At 32.5% G+C, this 13084-nt stretch overlaps 1 long non-coding RNA gene across 1 annotated transcript; it reads left to right on the top strand.

The window, feature by feature from the left end:
- Positions 1-2474: 2474 nt before the first annotated feature.
- On the top strand, positions 2475-4468 carry LOC150034406 (uncharacterized). Its single transcript, XR_016531584.1, has 3 exons — positions 2475-3243; positions 3496-3826; positions 3942-4468. It is a non-coding gene; the product is annotated as an uncharacterized LOC150034406 (long non-coding RNA).
- Positions 4469-13084: the final 8616 nt, after the last annotated feature.

Below are 13084 nucleotides of genomic sequence, written 5' to 3'. Positions count from 1 at the left end.
TAATAAAAGCAGAAATTTGGAAGTGGAAAGGAAATAGTGTTTATAGGCTTAATTTTCAAAAACAAAAATAAAAAATAAAATGATTACCAAATGGAGTCTAAAATATTTAGTCTCTAAACTTTAAAAATTACAAGTTCAGTTGTTGAACATTTCAAATTTTAAAAAGTTTGTAAATCTGAACTACAAAATTAAAAATTTAGAGTTCTATTAAATACAATATTTAATAGGTCAGTTAATATTTTAAACTTTAGATTAGACTATTGTTGATATTTACTTTACATTTGAATCACTCATGCGTGATTTAATTGGTTCTATTGACCCTCATCGTAAGGACCTTTATTCCATTATCTGAAAGGATTTTTACTCGAAGAAGATTAACATGGAGCTGTCAACACGACAAATAGAGTACAACGACATATGTCTTATACAGGAGCTTTTTTTTTTTTTTTTTTTTTTTTTTTTTTTTTTAATTAATATTGTGGTTAGGAAAAGTATTTAGGAAAATATTGTTGTTTTGTAAGTAAGAGGTTTAGGGTTGTTTTGGAATTTTCGAGGGCGGGAGGTTTTATAAAATATTGTGTGGAGGGCTCAACCTTCGACCTAAAGAAGATGTCGAGGGCTGAACGTTCGATGTACAAAAATTAAAACCCTCGACCAACAAAACAAATTAAAGAAGAAGTCAAAAACAAATTAAAGAAGAGGTCGAGGGTTCAACCCTCAACCAACAAAAATTACAAATAAAATGCATGTCGAGGGTTCAACCCTCGACCTCCAAAGCTGCACGCTGCAGAGATTCCAGAATCGTCAGTCGTCCATTGTCAGGGTCATCTAGTGAGGTCTCGTCCCATCGGTCTTCAATTTTCCCAACGTCCGTCTGTCGAATTTAATCCCGTGGGTCGAGTTTTCAAAACTCAATTTAACCCCCTCCTTCTCTTATCTCATTTCTCACATCACAGCTTCTGCCTTCTTCTTTCTTCGTTTCTTCATTTCTTCATTTCTTCATTTCGCTTTCTTCTTTGAACCTAATTAAAACTCTTACAAATTTGCTTCTGCCTTCTTCATTTATTCATTGGCAAATCTTCTTTTTCTCCCACATTCGACCATTAAATTGTGAGGTTTGTAACTTTACTATACAAAATTTCATTTTTTTTTAAATAACTGTAAATTTTGTTCCTATTCTCATACTATTATATTCTTTTTATAGTTTTTGTTGCTGTTTGGGAAACAAAGAACAAAAAAGAGGTAACGTTAACAAAATTCTTATATTCTTGTAATATTTTTTCTTTTTTCATAGTTTTTGTTGTAGATCCATATTCTCATAATATTTTATTTTTTTCATAGTTTTTGTTGCAAATCCATATTCTCATAATATTTTTTTTCCATAGTTTTTGTTGTAGATCCATATTCTCATAATATTTTATTTTTTACATAGTTTTTGTTGTCGAATAACAGAGAAAAGAGAGATCATTGTCACTTTGAGGAAAAAAAAAGTAAAACCACTATTAAATTTGTAAGTTTACTGTTTATTTATTACCAATTTTTTTATATTTAGCAGATCTATCATGTTAATTTTTGAGTAGTTGTTGAAGTCAATAATATTTACATATTAAAGTTAGTAGTTATTTCTCTATTAGTGTTAATCTTAGTAGTTGTTTTAGTATTAATCTTATTTATATTATGTTATACCAACATGTCAATCTTATTTTATTTTGTTTGTTTTTGTTTGTATTTAAGTATATTTATTGTTATGCTTAAAAAGTTGATATTTATGCTTTAATATTTTTAGTTTAATACAAAATAATTATGATTTTTTGAAATATATTTCTTATGATATTTTATTTTTTTAGTATTAACTTTGAAAATATAATTTAAAATAGTTTTAAAAAGTTTAATTTATTTTTATGTTTAAAAAGTTGATGTTCATAAACCTTAATATTTTTAGTTTCATACAAAATTATTGTAATTTTTTAAATATATTTCTCACGATATTTTATTTTTTTTAATATTAAATTTAAAAAATAGGTTCAGAAAGTTTATTTTATTGTTATATTTAAAAAGTTGATGTATAGAATTTAAAAATTTTAATATTTTTAGTTTAATACAAAATTATCGTGATTTTTTAATATATTTCTTGTAATATTTTATTTTATTGTATTAAATTTGAAAAAATAGTTTAAAAAAGTTTACCTACTTATTATGTTTAAAAAGTTGATGCTTATAGTTTAAAAACTTTAATATTTTTAGTTTAATACAAAATTATTATGATTTTTTTGTATATATTTCTTATGATATTTGAAAAGTTTAATTTTTTGTTATGTTTAAAAATAGTTATAAAAAGTTTAATTTATTGTCATGTTTAAAAATGTTTTAAAAAGTTTACCTTATTGTGATTTTTTAAATATATTTATTATATTTCTTATATATATTTCTCATTGTGATTTGTTTTTGTTTAAGTTTGATAATTAGTAGAACAATTAGTAATGTATCGTTTATGTTTTTTTTTTAGAAAATGGTAGACAAATGTTTGGGATTTATGTTGTTTACAAATGGTAATATGATTGATGATATTGATGAAGTTGACTATGACCAACCACCAAATGGGGGGTTTTAGCATAAATATGAACAGTGAACAATTCATTGAAATGGTTGAGATATCACTTAGTGTAGATATGGGAACAAATCCGTTAGAAATAATATATAGACATCCTAACTTAGAACATCAGGATCAATAAGGTTTATGTCATTCCCTATTCTAAATGCACAAGCTATGAACTTGATGTTCTCAATCGCGATGCCACTGCCGAATTTAGTGCATTTGTATGTAAATGTAAATAGGATAGGGTTGGATATAAACTTGAATGCACCATTTAGTCAGTTTGAAGATCCAACTGAATGTATTGATCATGATCCGGAGTCAGTTGCATCGCCATGTGATAATGAAGATATGGTGGCTAACAATCAGTATAGAGATTTCAGAACAAAAACGGACGATGAATTTGAAGAGTTTGATTTCGATGATCGTGAATATGAGTTACCTTCAGATACATTCAACGATTGGATATGAACATACTAGATAGTATTCGAGAACATGACCCAATTGTAGCCCTTGTGGATATTTGTATAAATGGATGATTTGTCAAGATAAAGAAATGTTACAACACGCGGTCAAATATTTCTAACAATGGCTCCACAGCTACAACGTGTAAATGACGCTCAGTTAGCTGGACGAGCCTATGGTTCTCGGTATGTTATTTTAATTTAATTTAATTTTATATGACTGACCTAGTTAATTTAGATACTAAATTATCAATTTAAAAATTTAGGTGGAGAGACAAATTTTGTGTAACTAGGACAACCACACATGTAGTTACAAATACATGTTTGATCTGCTTCAACCTGATTAAGTACATTAATACTGAACCAAATTGATTATTTTATACACATTTTTATTGTATTTATCTTTAATGTTTTCCAATATAATATTTTGTGTTTCAGGTTATTTGGGAGCCCTACAAAATTATTATGCACACTTTGTCCAATTTATGTACAAATAGTCAAAATATATGGCGGACGATGAGTATTACAGCAGGATGTCTCATCGCCTTGTAATACTAAACCCCTACGGCATGATATTGACTTAAGAACTGGAGATTGGTTCGAAAAAGTTGCACATTTGATAGTGCGATTACACTATCGTGCAAGGTTTATTGTAATGGGGGTTTCTATTGAACAGTTTGACAGGGATGTCATTCAAGACTACATTCATTGGTATAATAATATCACAAGACGCTACGTCACTCGTCCGGGAGCAGCTGTGGGTCATCTGGTAAATGAACGAATATTATCTAATTATTTTTAATTAAAATTTATTTTAAATATTATCTAATTATTTTTAATTTAAATTTATTTTAAATATTATCTAATTTTTTTATAATTCACAGAGATCGAACAATAATAGATTCCGTGACATTGCGAATGATCCGAACCAAGTTCTTGCTATATATAGTGACAACCAGAGCTATATAAAGGAGATACTTAATATGTACGATATACCTATTATTCCTCCACCAACTCCTAGATGTAGAGGACCTATTCGGGAAGAGGATGAGTTCGATGAGGTTGCCTACAATGTGGAAGAGTTGCCCTTGTGATGCATATGTAGAGTCAAACTGATTATGTTAGTCCGATGATGATGATGCCAGCATTTGGTTAAGGACATTATGACTTAGAGGCTGGTCTTTCATCTTCATACGTGCATGGACATGGTTGGGGTTGTGGAGAGCATAATGAATATTTATATTATGAAGCGCCTACAGAGGTACTAGGGCAACATCAAGAAGAATCAAAGAAAACTCAAGTTCGAAATCGACGACGACAACCAACTCAAAATCGACGACATCTGTCTTGGGGGACACATTGATTTTTGTAATTATTTTTATAGAAATGAAATATTTTAATTTACACTTTATTATTTTTATGAGATATTATTATTTTTTAATTTGTTCCTTTTAGAGTTAAGTTAAATAAAATAATAAAATAATGTAAAGTTGAATATACCAAATAATAACGAACGGAAAATTAAAAAAAAAATGAAAAAATGAGGTCGAATTAATGGAAAATTAAAAAAAAACACACACACACACAGACAATGAAGGTCGAATCTTGAAAATTCGAACTAGGTTGGTCAAATTTTGAAGACTCGACACCTAAAAAAAACAACAGTATTTTTATAAATAGTTTGAAAACAACAATATTTGTATAAATAGTTTTTAAAACAACAATATCACTTTAATCTCTGTTCATAGGGCATCCTTTTGCGACTCTTTTGGAATATTGTTTTGGATGCGTTTACTTCGTATTTGGTCTTTCCTAACTCTATTTTTCTTTTTTTTTTCTTTTTTCTTTTTATCTACTTTCATCTCTGTTGGTGGGACATCCTTTTAGTGGAATATTGTTTTGGATGCTTTTACTTGGCACTTGTTCTAACATATATTTTCAATTGGTGTGATTTTGAGCTTTAATAGAAACATTTCATTGAATAAATGAAATAGGGAAAATTAGAAGTCGCCATGTGTCCTAAATTGAAGTTGAACATATAAATTCATGAATTCCGATGATGCCATGTGTTTTCATCTTGACCATTGAATCGAATAAAATTAATTTGGTCCAATTTGATATTATAATTTGGACTAAAATCCAATTGAACCTAAAATAGACATAATTTGATCCAAATATCAAATTAGGCCCAAATCCAACTAATTGGGCCCAAGGACAAACCCATGGACCAACTAAGCCTAAAGCCACGAAGTCTGCCAGAGAATTCTATAAATAAAGGAGGTATCTCCATTAGTGGGGAATTAGCAACTCTATACTCCAGAGGACCTAGAGAGAATTCTCCCAACAATCAGAAAATGCCCCAACTTCTGAAGTTGACCACACTTGAACATGAAGTCCTTTAAAGATACAAGCATTCTTTCAAGACTCCAAGTTCAAGAATATTCACACACTTAGCTTCTATACATCAAGCGTACGCATTCAATGAAGAGAGAATCAGAGGATTAAATATTATAGATCGAAACACATCGCATCAAATCAACAACAACATCAACATCAACTCAAGTTCAACTCACAAAAAAAGTTTCTCCGAAAGCCTCATGCGAAAATTAATCCTCCAAGAAGATCATCAAGCCCAAAGGCCGATGATCTAAGAAGATCAACAAACCCAAAGGTCGATCATCCAAGAAGATCATCAAGCCCAAAGGCCGATCATTCAAGAAGATTAATAAGCCCAAAGGCCGATCATCCAAGAAGATCATAAAGCCCAAAGGTCGATCATCCAAGAAGATCAACAAGCTCAAAGGCCGATCATCTAAGAAGATCAACAAGCCCAAAATTGGATCATCTAAAAAGGTCAACAAGCCCAAAAGCCAATAATCCAAGAAGATCAACCAGTTTAAATATTAAATTTTATTTTGAACGCATCAAAGAATTATTGTGTTAGAGATTGTACTTGCTATACTGAAATTGATACAAATACAAACTTCAAATTCCATGAAAAATGTTTCTTTGCCTCGTGCAAACAAATTGGCATGCCTAGTGGGACCTCTTTACCTCTCATCTCTATCTCATCATCCAAGTCAAAAAATCATGGCATCAAATAAAGTTGCATCCAAAGCTACTGCTGCAAGTGACTCCTACATTGGACCTGTCACCCGCAATCACTCAAAGAAGATTTCTTTTCAGAAGGTTTCGAATTAGATGTTGATCCCTTCTGAAACTTTCTTTGGGTAACAACATTTGCTTCCCCTTCTTTATTTTTCATTAAAGATTGATAAGTCTGAGTTTATTTAAGAGAGTGTTTATATTGTAATTAATCTTATTCATTAGAACATTTGTATGAAAAATTAGGAAACTCTTTGGAAGAGATTCCATGATCATAGTAACTTGACTTTTCTCGTCTATGACAGCGCCATTTGCCTCTGCAACATTAAAGTGAACCATCATGTCCAGGACGTGTTTCCTAACAAAGGTCTCTTCCTTCATGCAGGAATTGTAGATGTATTTTATAGCATCATGTCATATTGATGAGGACAACTGTCCAAACATCCCTTGTAATCACTCTACGATCTCTCTAGCAGTGACCATGGTTTCATGCTTTTTAGTAAGCACATCAGAAATGCTTGCTAAAATGTAGGTTCTGGCTTTTTCATTAGCCCTAACCCACCTATCATAGGCATCTCAAATACTTCGGTTTGAATTTGAACTGAGAAGAAGGGGACATTCCTCCGTTAAAACGAATTGCAGGTCATCAACCACTAGTATCGTATTTATGTTTGATTTCCAATTCGAATAACCCTCACCATTGAACTTATCAGAAGCTAGGAGTTGAATCATCGAATTCGCCATGCTAAAATAAGAAAAAAAATTCTATTAGAAAAATGCATCTAAATCCAATTTTTAGCAAAAGTAATAAATTACCCATATTTTTTAAATTTATTTACAACGATACTTTAGTGAGTCAAAATAGATACTACCGAGGGGTAGTCAAATATTCCTTCACTAAAGCAAGAAATTCTTGACTAAATACTAATCTTCAGAATAACTCTTTATTCTATTAGTTACTTAATTACCGTTTTCGGTCAAGAACTTACTAACACTTAGTAACTCTTGTAAGTGTGACCCTCCATTTTCAGATTCCATAAACAACTATTAGGATTGATGCCCTAAATTTCGTAGGGTCCTATAGTTTGTAAACCATGTATGAACAAACTCTTATGTGATTAATAATATATGTTATTTTTATTCATTTTTTCTATAAAATATGTGATATTTTAATTGCATTAACCACAAACCAATAAACTAACATCCAAGGTTATTGTTGCAACTTAAACATGTATGTGGAGACATACAGGTTGATCATGTTTAAGTGATAACCTAAATGGTTTGTAGTATATGGATAAGACTAGGTACCTTATCTTGGTGACACTACGAGTATGACCCGCTTTGTAGGTGTTACAATTATTGTAAAGTGCTATAAATGATCTGATTCTGATCATTCATGTATTAGACATGGGAGCGGGGATATTCTATACAAACTAGACTGGACCACGAAATGTTTAGTCTCATTATATAAAATTGTTCATAATAGAGACTTTCATTTCACCAGGATGACCATAGGTAACATGACCTTAATCTTGAGTGAATTGTGAACTTCTGCCTATGAGAGCGGTCATTTGATTTGTATGGGTGAGTGACCAGATTACCGACTCAACAAGCCTACCATTTTGGGGATTCTTGTGATTGGGGAGTTGGGAACATAGCTACACAAGATGGAATTCACTTCTTTTCTAAAGTAGGAATAAGTAGATAAAATGCTCCTTTAAGGGCTGATTCCAAGTCTTGAACAATGTGGCGTCACACCCTCTCCTGGCCCAAGAGAGGTTTAGTCATAGTAGGACTATGCTCTATTGTTCATTAGAGGGATCAATGGTACTTAAGGAGTTAGATGTAACTACAGGGGAAAAACGGTAATTTGGCCCAACTGTACTTACGAGTAATTCGTGAAGGGTCATTATATTGTTGATTAGTTATATCCAATGGACACAAAAATATATCTGTAGTGCGAAGAGTGCAACAACCGATTTTTGGAGTGTCTGACAATTAACGGATGGTAGATAATGTAATTAAAGAGTTTAATTAATTATTTATGCACGATTGGAGCTTCAAGCTATAGGTTCATAAGGTCCTCTTGGTAGCTTAAAAGGATCTAGTTGAGAATCAGTTTTTGGGTTAATTTGAATTGTTCAAATTAATAAGAGGGAATTTAATTATATTGATATAATTAAATTCATTCAATTATATATGATATAATTGTCATAATGTATTTGATACATTATTGTTTAATGGGAGGAATAAATATTTGAATGTTATTCAAATATATTTTCTATGAATGAAACTCATAGTTGTTAATTTATATTAAATGTCATAAAATAGAGAAAAAGAACTATAGTTTATTGTATATGATGCAATATTAAAACTATAGATTATAAATATAATATGATAAATTGGTTATCATATTTATTTATATTATTTATCATTTTGGATAATTAACCATTTTTCTCTCTAACTACTTTAGTGGGTATTTAAGTGCTTTTTGGTGGCAAATGGAATAAATAAAATAAGATTTTATTTTTTCAAAAAAAATAAAATCTTCCCGACTTGTGAGTGATCTACACGATTCACACAAAGCATATACGATAGGCTTATTGTCTAAACGATTGAAGCAATTCTTATACGATAGTACTTCTTCTTCAATAATCTTCCACCTTCAAACTCTCAAACTCCCTCCTAACCAAAATAGTCAGAGTCCACCACTCTTGGGTTCTCACCCTGAGAATACCGAGGATACCAAGTGGTAGTGTCTTCACACTTTGGGTTTGTTCTTGTTGCTGTTTGGAGAGTTCGTGACTATTCGAGGAGTTCGTAATTGTTCGAGAGATTAATGCCAAAAAGTGTTCTTCTAAGGTATGATCTTTGAACTCTAAAGTATGTTGTAATTTTACTTAGAATGCGTAATCTGGTTGTTTAGTGTAAATGTTTGTTTTCAATCTAAATAGGATTTGGACTGATCCGCTTCCGCTCATGGATCTTGTATATCGAGTTCCTTCAATTGGTATCAGAGCTAGGTTGTAGTTCTGATTTCAAATTCCATTTTTTGTATTGAAATTGTTTACAATTTTGTGGGTTTTAGTTTCTGCATTGCGTTTAACTATTAAATGTATGTGGATAGTTGTTGATGGATGTTTACGGGATAGTACTCTTTGTTTTGACTTTCTGTTTAATTTACAAATGTTTTGTAAGGGCTTCTACATTTTTTGGGCATTAAACTTGCAATCGAGTCTGTATTCGTTTTGTTTTGAGTCGTTCGTGAGCTTCAGAAGTGAAGGTTGCAGTGCGTTTTGATGGAGAAGACGAAACGGTGGTCGCATCGTGTAGCTAAAGCTAAACGATTGTTTAGATTTTGTTATGTATTCATATAGAGTTTTCTACACAATCGTGTAGCATTTACTAAACCATCGCATAGCTTATGCTACGCGATCGTGTAGAGTTTTCTACACGATCGTGTTGTGTTGGCTACATGATCACGTAGGCGCTCGATGGGTAGACGATCGTACCGTATATGATACTTGACGCAAGGCATGCATGCTAAACGATCGTGTAGACTATCATGCTCATTGCATAGTCAGTAGCTACACGATTGCATAGTATACGTTACTTGGTGCACGCTACACGATCGTGTAGACTAACATGCTTATTGCATAGTCTTTAGCTACACGATCACATGGTATGTGTTATTGAATGCACGTTGCGCGATCGCATAAGCTTTCATGCTCATTGCATAGTCCAAAGCTACATGATCGTAGTTACATGATCGTTTACACTCAACGCTCGTTGCTCGATGATCAGAAGATTTGCTACACGATCAAGTTGCAAGGCTTCAAGGCAAGCGGTTCAAGACCTAATTCACTTGTTCCGAACCGGAGGACTCAACGTTTGTAATAGTTTAGCCTTTTCCATCTTTATTTAAATATGCATATGATGTATGTTTATTTTATATGTCATATAGTTTTAAACCCACCATAGGTTATGCATTTTTTTTTTCATGCATCATTTTATATTATAAGTGTTATAATATATTAGTATGCATGATTTAAATTACATAAAGCATGCTCATGCATCGTATAATATAAGAGATAATATATGTATGCATGCATTATAGCATATCCATACATCATTTATATTATAAATGTTATAATATAAGGTTGTATGTATGTATGGAATGTATGTTATAGCTTAGTTCATTAATTGTTTATATAAATGTTATATATTAGTAATGAATGAACATTGTATGAAACATGACACTACTTAGGTTAATTTATAATAGTTATAAATAACTTATGTATATCTAGCTTGCAATGTTAGTTGGTTTTAATTGTTTCATTTCTTATAAGTGTTATACTTAATGAAATTAGAATTAAAATCAATAATAAAGAGTTGCATGCACACCTTAGGCTTTAATCATCTTTTAAAAGTGTTTTAAAATTTGATTGAGATAGACCTAAGATCACGTTTCTAATAAGATTAGAAATCTAAGTTTAATCTTTTAAATAGGTTTAATAGAATTAAATTGAATCTAATAAAAGATTAAATCTGTAACAAGTGTATCTATAAGGGACCTTTTGTCTAAGGCTGGTTTTGGCTAGGTTGGGGTATTTAAGTTGATGGAAACATTGCACCCCTACCTGGAAACCTACCTGGAAAGGTGAATTAGATAGATGTGCTACATGCATGCAAATTTGATGAAGGTCTGTTAAAGAGTTTAATAATATTTGAATCAAAGTTGTTTAATCATCAAAAGCAAATGTTGTTTTTGAGCATATTAAACAAATCATTTAGATAAAATTAGTAGCCGAATTTTCTAAATTAATGAACCCTAGGTAGAACATTCAGTGGGAGGAAAATGGAGTATATGATACTTCACTTTAACCTCTACATGTTTCTCCCTAAAAAGTTCACACCGTGAGATCTATACTCAACCTCGAGGCACCATGGGTGTCCCCCTACGGGTGGCATTTGGGTAGGTCAATACCAAGGTGAATGGAGAGAATGTTCCTAGTAAGTAGGAGCAAGACGTGTGACAACATATCCCTTGGTCTCTCTCATTAGGTTGGATAAAGTTTTACGCATCGCCTCTGGCATCGTGGGTGTACCCCTAAAGGATGTCGGTTTTGCATAACTCTTTATTTGATCTCCAGAAATGGATAGGGTTGCTTTAGTCTCTTATTCTAATCTACTTTTTCCTAAGGTTGGCTCATTAGGGTAGGACTCTAGGACCTAAACTGAGGGGTTACACTTATACAGAATTCTTAAGGATGTTAAGAAATTCTAGACCAAACAATGGTGACTATTAGATTCAGTTACAAGGAGTTGTTTCTATCTAATGGTTAAGAATGTCTCATTTCAGTGAAGGGGCACTTGATCACCCTACGGTGACTTTTTTCTTGCCTCACTGAAGCATCATTGGAAAATAGATGTCACTTAGGGTACACTAGACTATTTTGCTAAAACATGATTGGTTTTAAAAGCGGTTTAATGCAAGTAGACTTAATTAAATTTGTTCTTTTTTCAGCAATTTAATTATAGCTACCGCGACTTTAAGTTTACTTGTCGCCGATAAACTAACTGGCGAGAACTATGCTAGTTGGAAAAATACCATAAACACGATTTTAATCATTGATGATCTTCTGTTCATTCTCACGGAGGAGTGTCCTTCTATTCCACCTCCTACTGTTGCTCTAATCGTTCGAGAAGTGTATGAGCGATAAACACGGGCAAACGAGAAGGCCCGAGTGTACATCTTAGCCAGCCTTAATGAAGTTTTGGCCAAGAAGCATGAGCCCATGATCACTGAACATGAGATCATGGAGTCCTTGTGGGGGATGTTCGGACAACCGTCCACACAACTCAGGCACGACGCTCTCAAATACATCTTCAACTCACAGATGCAAGAGGGGTCATCTATTTAGGAACATGTTCTCATATGATGATCCATTTCAACGTGCCTGAGATGAATGGGTCTAGCATCAATAAGGCCAGTCAAGTCAGCATAATTATGGAATCCTTGCCAGATAGCTTCTTTTATTTTCGTAGCAATGTTGTTCTGAAGAGAATTGACTACAACCTTACAACTCTACTCAACGAGTTATAGACTTTCCAATCCTTGTTGAAAAGCAAGGAGAAGAAAGGTGAAGCAAATGTTGCTTCAGCATCTAAAAAGTTTCACAAAGGTTCGAGATCTGGAACTAAGTCTGCACATTCTTCCTCTGGCACCAGAAAGTGGAAGAAGAAGAAGGGTGGTAAGGGGAAGGCACTTGCTAACCCATAAGCCCCTACTCCAAGGGGTAGACAACCAGTGCGGGTTGACAAAGAAAAATGTTTCCATTGCAACAACGATAGTCACTGGAAGAGGAACTACCCCAGATATTTGGTAAAGAAGAAGAAAGCCAAACAAGGTAAATATGATTTACTTATTTTGGAGACTTGTTTAGTGGAGAATGATGATTATGCCTGGATTATTGACTCTGAGACCACTAACCATGTTCGTACTTCATTTCAAAAAATTAGTTCCTGATGGCAGGTTGGTGCTGGTGAGATAACGATGCGAGTTGGAACCGGACACGTCGTCTTAATTGTGGCAATTGGAGGTCTTCGATTAATTTTACAGAACAAATTTCTCATTTTGAATGATATATTTGTAGTTCCTGATTTAAAAAGGAACTTAGTGTCTGTAAAGTGTTTGTTGGAATGTAAATATCAACTCTTTTTCTCTTATAATAAAGTGTTTATTACTAAGAGTAGTGTTAATATATGTTCTGCTCATCTGGAAAGTAATTTGTATGTGTTAAGGCCGTTAGCAACAAATGTTCTCCATAACATAGAGATGTTTAAAACTGTCATAACTCAAAATAAACTACTTGGAATTTCTACTAAGAAAAATACCCAACTTTGGCACCTAAGATTAGGA

This window comes from Benincasa hispida, chromosome 8, assembly GCF_027475165.1.
Source record: "Benincasa hispida cultivar pf3 chromosome 8, pf3_genome.v1.1, whole genome shotgun sequence".
Taxonomy (NCBI): Eukaryota; Viridiplantae; Streptophyta; class Magnoliopsida; order Cucurbitales; family Cucurbitaceae; genus Benincasa; species Benincasa hispida.
The sequence above is the reverse complement of the archived record's forward strand: the minus strand, read 5'-3'. Positions and strand labels throughout refer to the sequence as shown.